General features: G+C 38.9%; 1 pseudogene; it reads left to right on the top strand.

Moving 5' to 3' along the window:
• The first annotated feature begins 5,232 nt into the window (after positions 1–5,232).
• Positions 5,233–5,631, top strand: LOC119243346 (60S ribosomal protein L22-like; annotated as a pseudogene).
• Positions 5,632–9,654: the final 4,023 nt, after the last annotated feature.

Here is a 9,654-nt window from a genome sequence, read left to right as displayed (position 1 = left end):
TTCACTAGTAAGGGAAAGATTAGAAAAGCATGATTAACGACAAGCCATATTTGTCTCTTATTGAACTATTATCCCAGCCTAGAATAGCCCCCACTACCTCTTCCTATCATATTCCTTCAAAGCTAACTCCTCTTTAGCACATCCACCCCTGGATTAGTGACACCCCACTCCAAATATAATAAATACCTCATTTTCATTTATTTAGTAGTTATCAATAATGCTTTCCCACATACATTTTGTCTACTTGCAAGAAGCAGCAAACTTTCTGTAAAGGACCAGGTAGTATGCAGGACATATGATTTGTTTTAACTGCTCATGAAAGCAGATACAATCTATAAATAAAGAGCATGGCTGTGTTCTAATAAAACTTAATTCACAAAAAGAGGAGGTATATCATCTGCTAACCTGTCTACTAGTCTTTCACCATGTTATCCTTTTGCACCTATTAAAAATCTTATCTTTCCTATGAACCAGAGACACTTTTAGGGGGGCGGGGGCGGGAGGGGAGGGATTGGGGTCAGAATGGGGGGGCTGCAATTGTATGGGGAATATAAAAATAAAATTTATTATTAAAAAAAAAAAAGAGAGAAAAAAAAATCTTATCTTTCAAGTTCCATCTTGAACATGAGTTCCCTATAAAATTTTTCTTGATTTTTCTAAATGCCTATGATCTCTTTCTAATTTCCTACTGAATTTGATACTAATTAATAACAAGTCCTTTCAACGACTTTGTTGAAAGTATATAAAATCTCTTCTCTGCAAGATAAGGACTTCATTATTTGTCTTTGCAAATCTCATGGAATAGAAGTAAACGCCTAGTAGGATCTTATAATTTACATTTCATATTGGTACACACATAATGTTAATAATATACTCCTTTCTTTTTACACTCTTCTCAAGACTATTCAATATATTCTTTTCTTTTTTTTTTTTTTTAATAGGGGCATGTTTTTATTTATTTACTTACTTATTTGTTTGTTTTGTTTTTTTTTATACAAGCACTGGGTACAGTCAGAAGCGCGGGAGGGTGAGAGAATTCACCAGAGCCAGAGCGGGGAGGAGAGCAGGCAGAAGGACCGAAGTACACTGCTGAGGGGAGCTGCAGGTGGGAGGAGAGGTCTGCACGCCATGCGGGACCCTCCTCAGGTGGCCGGGGAGCAGCCGGGGATAGAACCGGCGCTGCAGAGGCTGTGGGAAGCTTTGCAACCCAGCGCTCAACCTCTGCGCCACCGGGGAGGCCCGCAATATATTCTTTTCTTTCTGTGATACTAAAGTGTACTCATACTTTGCTTTGATGAACTAATTTTCATGGAATTTACTATTTATACCTCATTTGACAATTCAGTGTTTTCAGTTATCTCACACGTATCATCTTGATCTTTTTAACCCATGTTACTTTATAAGTGTGAGTACTTTCTCATTTTCCACATAGATTTTCAACTTCAAGAGCATGGGCAAAATAGTATTCATTTTCTTATTCCCTCAGCAGGCAGCATGGGAGCAACATTCACTAAAAAATGGTCAATGACACTGGCCATTGAGGAGGACTGAACATTAGGCACAAAGGGAAACAAGATTGCTCTGTTCTGATATAACTGTAAAATACTCTGTCGTATAGAGTCACTTGATATCAACATTTTAGGAAGCCATAAGAGACAATCTGCATGGAGTGTCAAGAAATCAACAAAGCCAGCCTGTTGCTTCTGAAGAGAGGAAAGGGGTGCCTGAGTACGGGAGTGGGAGGAACACTATTCAACACAAACCCTTTTTTAGTGTTTGAATTTTAAACCATTTGAAAAGTATTACCTGGCACAAATAAGAAGTAAAGCAAACAAAAACCAAAGTTATATGGCAAAAGGTACAAAGAACTATTTTAAAAAATTTCATTCTAGACTGACAGTCCCAACTTGAAGAGCTTAAACAGAAGAATATGTTTAATATTTAAATACTTATTGAGCACCTGTATGTGCCAGATTCTGTTCTGAATAAAACAATGAACAAAATAAAGAGTCTTGCCTTCATGGTACATATAGTCCAAGAGAGAAATGGACAACAGACCAGTGAGTAGATAAAACAATATATTAGATGGCTATAAATGCTATGAAAATCAGGTGCAGAATAGAATGGGAGACTTGATGGAAAGGATGGATTACAACTTTAGAGGGGTATGGTCAGGGAAAAGTCTTATCAAGAATGTGACATCTGAATAAAGATCTTTCGGAAGGTGAGAGAGCAAACCATATGAATGTAAGGGTAGGGGTGCATTTCAGGCAGAGGTAAAAACAAATGGAAAGGCCTTAAACAGGAGCATGCCTGAAGCATTAAAAAATAAAATTACAGGCAGCTGGATAAAAGTGGAGACTTCAAACATTCAGACCATATCACAAATTTAGAGGGAAAAAAGTAAAAGCAAATTTACATACAGGCAAAATAAAAACAATATACATTATGATGGTGAAGAGTAGAAAAAAATAGGCCCAACTTTTTTATTTGACAGTAAGACAGAAATAAACAACAGGTATAGAAATAAGAAAGACAGGGGTGAAAATGACATTTTTGAGGAAGGTTTGACTAATGTAGTAATAAAAACAGCTACTAGAACTGGGCCTCCCCTGGTGGTGCAGCGGTTGAGCGCTGGGCTGAGAACCTGCCTGCAGCCTCTGCAGCGCTGGCTTGATCCCCTGCCACAGGCGAGAGTCCCACATGGCGCGTGCGGACCTCTCCTGCAGCACCCGCCGCTCCCCTCAGCAGTGTATTTCGTCAGTCTGTCTGTTCCGTTCCCCGCTCTGGCTCTGGTGAATTCTCTCACCCTCCCACACTTCTGACTGTACCCAGTGCTTGTATAAATAAATAAATCTTAAAAAAAAAAACAAAAAAAACAAAACAAAACTACTAGAACTAAAGAACAAACTATCAGAATAAAAATTCAGTAAAGAGGACAGATGAAAGACAATCCTATGTACTTCCAGGTCTACCAAAGTGGAGTTGCCTCATGTAGATGAAATAGAATTAAATTTAAAACTGGGGGGAAGGAGAAGCTAAAAGGAGTAAACAAATAAAATTTTGGTATCATTAGGATGGGATTAGTTAGGATGTATAATGTAATACCTACAGCAACACCTAAGCAAACTATACAAAGTGATATATTAAGGCATTACAAACACATCAAAATAGAATTTTTAAAAAATGTTCAAAGAATGTTCAAAGAAAGAAAGGAGAAAAGTAAGAAAGGAGAAACAAAGGAAACAAAACAATAATAGCAGACTTAAGCCCTCACATAATTTAATAATTATGTTTAATATAAGTGGTCTAACAGACTGACTATAGTATAAGTGGCTGACATTAAGCTTTTAAATACTGAGGCATCCATTTCACAGACATACATCTAGAACAAACATATTGCCAACTATGCAACTAGATAGAGCCTGGCTGCCCCACCCAAGAAGTTCCCCTTTTAGAAAGCCCTGGGTGATCATTCTGGGTGATTCTGCTTTTCCTTTTCTACCTTTAATTCCCATTCTAGTGCTTTAAAATCACCAATAAGGTGTGAACCCTCAAAATCCTAGAAATCCCACCCTCAACCTCAAAAAAGGCAGAATCCCAGACCCAGCCTCCTCCTCTCTACGTGCCTTCACTAAGTGACCCCAAGCATGCCACATACACTTCAGGACCTGTAAGTAATAAACCTTGTTACTACAAGTTCCCTGATAAGAATGACAGGAGCCAGTTCAGCTACAACATTGGTTCTGTTTGGGGAAATGTCTATGTGAACTCCCACAGTAGTTTAGGCCCAAATGAGTGCCTCTCCACCACCCCCAGCATTTCAAGCCTTATAAATTTTTATTGCTTGCATTACTGTCAATAGGCTGAGAGTGACAAAGACAAAAATATTGGCAGAATAGATTAGCAGAAGACAAGCTGTCTATAAGAAACTTCAAATACAAAGACACAGGCAGGTTGAAAGTAAAAGGCTGAAAAAGGTACATGCAAAGTCAATATTAATTTTTTTTTAATTTTTTTAATAGAGGCATGTTTTATTTATTTATTTGTTTGTTTGTTTGTTTTTGCTTGTTTATACATGCACTGGGTGCAGTCAGAAGCGCGGTGGGGAGGGGGTGAGAGAATTCACCAGAGCCAGAGCGGGGAGCAGAGCAGGCAGAAGGACCGAAGCACATTGCTGAGGGGAGCAGCGGGCGGCAGGAGAGATTTGCACGCCATGTGGGACCCTCCTCAGGTGGCCAGAGAGCAGCCAGGGATCGAACCGGCGCAGCAGAGGCCGCGGGCATCTTCGCAACCCAGCGCTCAACCGCTGTGCCACCGGGGAGGCCCCTCAACATTAATTTTTTTAAAAGCACAGTGACTACATCACTATCAAGTAAATAGACTTCAGAGCAAACAAAATAACTATAGACAAAGAGGAACATTACATGATGATGAAAATATCAGTCCACCAGAAAGACATACAACAGAGACTCAAATATAAGAGGAAAAAGAAAAACTGATAAAGATGATACAAGAGGGCCTCCCCAGTGGCGCAGCGGTTGAGCGCTGGGTTGTGAGGCTGCCCGCAGTCTCTGCAGCGCCTGTTCGATCCCTGGCTGCTCCCCGGCCACCGGAGGAGGGTCCTGCATGGCACGCAGACCTCTCCTGCCGCCTGCTGCCCCCCTCAGCAGTGTACTTCAGTCCTTCTGCCTGCTCTGTTCCCCACTCTGGCTCTGGTGAATTCTCTCACCCTCCCGCGCTTCTGACTGTACCCAGTGCTTGTATAAATAAACAAACAAACAAACAAATAAATAAATCTTAAAAAAAAAAAAAAAAAAAGATGATACAAGAAACTGGCATAGCCAAGCCACAATAATACTGGGAGACATTTATAGCCTTTCAGTAATAGGCAGAATTACTACATAGAAAAGCAGCAGTGGTATAGAAGAAATGAACAGTACAATTAATCAAAGGGGGGGCCTCCCTGGTGGCGCAAGGGGTTAAGACACAATCTATGAAGCTGTCTGCAGCCTCTGCAGCATGAGTTCGAACTCCCTGCCAGCCAGGGAGTAATCCACATGGCTCAGCAGACCTCTCCTGACTCGCCCGCTGCTCCCCTCAGCAGTGCATTTCAGTCAGTCTCCCTGTTCTGTTCCCCACTCAGTCTCTGGTGAATCCTCTCACCTCTAGCCTGTACCCCAGCTCTTATACGCATAAATAAATAAATCTTAAAAAAAAAATCAACTTTCTGCCTCCGCTGCCGCCATGGCGCCCGTGAAAAAACTTGTGGCGAAGGGGGGCAAAAAGAGAAGCAAGTTCTGAAGTTCACCCTTGACTGCACCCACCCCGTAGAAGATGGAATCATGGATGCTGCCAACTTCGAGCAGTTTCTTCAGGAGTGCATCAAAGTGAACGGGAAGGCCGGGAATCTCGGTGGAGGGGCCGTGTCCATAGAACGGAGCAAGAGCAAGATCACCGTAACTTTTGAGGTGCCTTTCTCCAAAAGGTATTTGAAATATCTCACCAAAAAATATTTGAAGAAGAACAATCTACGTGACTGGTTGCGTAGTTGCTAACAGCAAAGAGAGTTACGAATTACGTTACTTCCAGATTAACCAGGACGAAGAGGAGGAGGAAGATGAGGATTAAAGCTCATTTACCTGGAATATTTTGAATGAGTTCTTGAATAAAACTTGGGAACCAAAAAAAAAAACAAAAAAACAAAAAACAATCAAAGGGTTTAATTGCTAAATAAAGACCACTACCCAACAACAGCAAACATTTTTTTCAAGTGCCCATTGAGTATCGCCAAGAAAGACGGTATCCTGGACCATAAAATAAACCTCAACAAATTTAAAGGACTGCAATCACAAGAGCATATTCTTTGACTATAATGGGATCAACCTATAAATTAGTAGTAGGTAATAAAAAATATTCAAACAATTGGAAGCTAAAGAACCACTTCAAAATAATTTCTGGGTCAAAGAGGAAGTCTCAAAGAGAAATTAGATGTAACTAAAATTAGATATAAAAAATACATGCAACTGAATGAAAATACAACATATTAAGATAAATGGGGCATCGCTAAGCAATGCTTAAATACATTAAGCAATGCTGAATGTATCATTTATAGTTTGAACTTTACATTAGAAAATGATCTCAAAAAAATCTTTGCACTCCATTCAACTGATAAGGGACTGATCACAAAGATATACAAAGTACTCACACGTCTCAACAAAAACAAAACAAACAATCCAGTCAAGAAATGGGCAGAAGAACTCAAAAGACATTTCTCCAAAGAGGAAATGCAAATGTCCAACAGGCATATAAAAAATGTTCAACATCCCTTATAATCAGGGAAATGCAAATCAAAACCACACTGAGATACCACCTTACACCAGTAAGAATGGCACATATCAAAAAAACAAGCAACAACAAATGTTGGTGAGGATGTGGTAAAAAAAGAGCTCTCCTATATTGCTGGTGGGAGTGCAAACTGGTCCAACCACTGTGGAAAGCTGCCTGGAGGTTCCTCAGTCTACTAAAAATGGAGCTACCACACAATCCGGCAATTCCACTACTAGGGATCTACCCAAAGGACAAAAAAACAGTGATTCAAAAGAACACCTACACACCTATGTTTATTGCAGCACTATTTACAATAGGTAAAACCTGGAAACAACCCAAATGCCCAAAAACAGATGACTGGATCAAGAAGATGTGGTATATATACACCATGTAATATTATTCAGCAATCAAAAAAGATAAACTCATGCCATTCACAGCAACGTGGATGGAGCTAGAAGGAATTATGCTCCGTGAAATATGCCAGAAGGAAAAAGAAAAATATTGGATGGTTTCAATTATAATAGGAATACAGGGGAACCAAATAAGACATCAGTATTAAAAAAAATAATAACAGTACAAAACACAACGAAGCAAAAACAGACAATTATAAACCAGAGACATCCTGCAGGGGAGGAAGAGGAAAAGGGATGAGAGGGAGGGAGGGAGGAGCACAGGGGACTGTGGTGATGGTGCACGGGTGCCTTGGGGAAGGAAATTCTATGGGGACTCAATCTGAGGGGGTGGAGGGAAGCCAATATTGTCTAAAAAAATTTAAAAAATGATAAATATTAAAAAAATAAATTAAAAAAAGAAAAAGATCTTGAGTCATAATCTGATTTATCTCAAAAACTACAAAAAGAGCAAAATTAACTCAAGCAGAAAAATGGAAATGAAAAACAATGAAAACAATAGAGAAGAGTGAATGACTCAAAAGGCTGTTGTGTTTTTATTTTTTTAATCAATAAAATAGACAAACCTCTAGAAAGACCAACAAAGACAGACAAAAAGAAGACATACACCACCAATATCAGGAATGCTATGATTATATCTCTATAGGTCTTGAAGTCAGTAGGATAAAAATCCCAACAAGGTGTTTTTTAAGTTGACAAACTAATTTTATTCTTTATACAGAAATGCAAAGGGCCAAGAAGAACTAGGACAGACTTGGAAAAAAAAATGAGGAAAGATAGGAAATAACAATACATATTATATACTCTAATAACCAAGATTGTGTGGATTTATATCAGGACACACAAAATGATCAGCAGATAAAACAGGGAAGATGATGATCAACAGAAGAGAGTGTAGTCCAGAAAACAGACTCACACACACAATATAAATAAAAGACCAGGCATGTCAGGTGATTATGAGAACAGACTTCTCAATAAATGGAACTGGAACTGAGTGTCCATATTAATGTGAAAGGCAAAACTAAAGGATTTATTTTAAAGACTAAAACATAAGACATATTATGCATTAACCATAAAGGAAAAGTTTATAAATGTACATGCATTTAAAAATTTATGTTCATCAAGACACTATTAAGAAAGGTGAAAAGACAAGCCACAGAGATATTTGTGATATACATGTCAAAGGATTAATACCTAAAGTATATAAGGAATTCCTCTTGTTTGGAATATCATTTTGCAACCCTAATGAACTAATAAATGTACTGCAATAATGTTACTGCAAACATCAAGAACAGACAATCATGTCCTTTCTGAAGAGGAATCTAACAATATATTAGGAAGCCTTAGCTAAAGACAAAACAAACCCGATGATGCTTAAGCCTTAGATCCAAATACTGCCTTACAGCACATACAGAGGACAGAAACACACAAACTACCCTACAAAATATAATCACAAAATCCATATTATGGGACAAATGTTTTTACAACAAAAGAATTTCAAAGACAAGAAAAGGAAGAAAAACCTACACTAAAAACTCACTACAATGTTCAGGAATGTAAATTTGGGTGACAAAACCTTAAAAATAATAAAGAAGTTATTAGCATATCAGTCTGGAAAGAGGTAGCTCTAAGAGGGAAAGGGTACATGGAGGTTCCTAGGGCTCTCCTGGAATTTCTATTCATGATATTGGGTATTCACAAACGTATTCACTTTGTAATAATTTACTAAATTATTCATCTGTTTTATGCAGTTTCCTGTATTTTTGCTATCTGTAACAATAAAAAGTTTAAAAATTGAAAGAAGATCTAAAATTAGACAATAATTTGGAGAAGGGAGGGTAATAATAATCAACATTCTGACTTTCACAGCAGGGATACAATAGATAAAACCTTCAATTTATAACTCAAGAGGCAAAAGCATATTATTTAAAACATTATTATACAATAGAGGATGACTGTCAATGAGAATGACTTTAAAAAAAGATGTTTCGTATTCTAGTTAAGAGAGTACAAAGGGGGCCTCCCTGGTAGTGCAGAGATTAAAGATAGCACTATTAAGCTATTGCCAGCAGCCACTGCAGCACTAGTTTGATCCAGATCCCAGCAGCCAGGGAGCAACACACATGGCAACCCACATGGCACAGCAGACCTCTCTTGCCTTGCCTGCTGCTCCCCTCAGCAGTGTATTTCAGTAGATCTGCCTGCTCTGTTCCCCACTCTGGTGAATCCTCTCACCCCAGCACCTCTGGCTTACATCCCAGTTCTTGTATGCATAAATAAATAAATCTTTAAAAAAAAAAGAGAGAGAGTATGAAGACCTAAAGTTAGGGTAGAGTTAGAGACAGAAATAGATGGGTTTGAGAATTAACTAATAAAAGAATCAAACAGGTTGGGAGTGAACAATATTGAGCTCTCGTAAGAGAGATTTGTGTTTCAAAGTGTCATGAGTCAGTAATTCTGAAGGTACATATGTATAATGTAGGAGTGAGCAAACAAATGTGATGTGGGTAACAGGAGTTAGGTAAAAGGCATGTACAGTGTTAGAAGTCAGGATAGTGTGTACTCTAGTTCAGGGATCTGCCTAGAGACCAGTTATAACAGGAAAGGGGAACAGGAGTTATCAAATCTTAGTTCTGTTCTCTTTCTTGACTTGGGTATTCTTTACATGGATGCAAAATTTTTTTTTTTAAAGATTTATTTATTTATGCATACAAGAGCTGGGTTAAAGGCCAGAGATGTGGGGGGTGAGAGGATTCATCAGAGACAGAGTGGGGAAGAGAACAGGCAGATTGACCAAAGGGGAGCAGCAGGCGAGACAGGAGAGGTCTGCTCCGCCATGTGGGTTGCTAGCTGGGGATTGAACTCGTGCTGCAGAGGCTGCAGATTGCTTCATAGGGCAGTGCTTAACCACTTG

This window comes from Talpa occidentalis, unplaced genomic scaffold (genome assembly GCF_014898055.3).
Source record: "Talpa occidentalis isolate TD23 unplaced genomic scaffold, MPIMG_talOcc4v2.1 talOcc4.13, whole genome shotgun sequence".
Taxonomy (NCBI): Eukaryota; Metazoa; Chordata; class Mammalia; order Eulipotyphla; family Talpidae; genus Talpa; species Talpa occidentalis.
The sequence above is the reverse complement of the archived record's forward strand: the minus strand, read 5'-3'. Positions and strand labels throughout refer to the sequence as shown.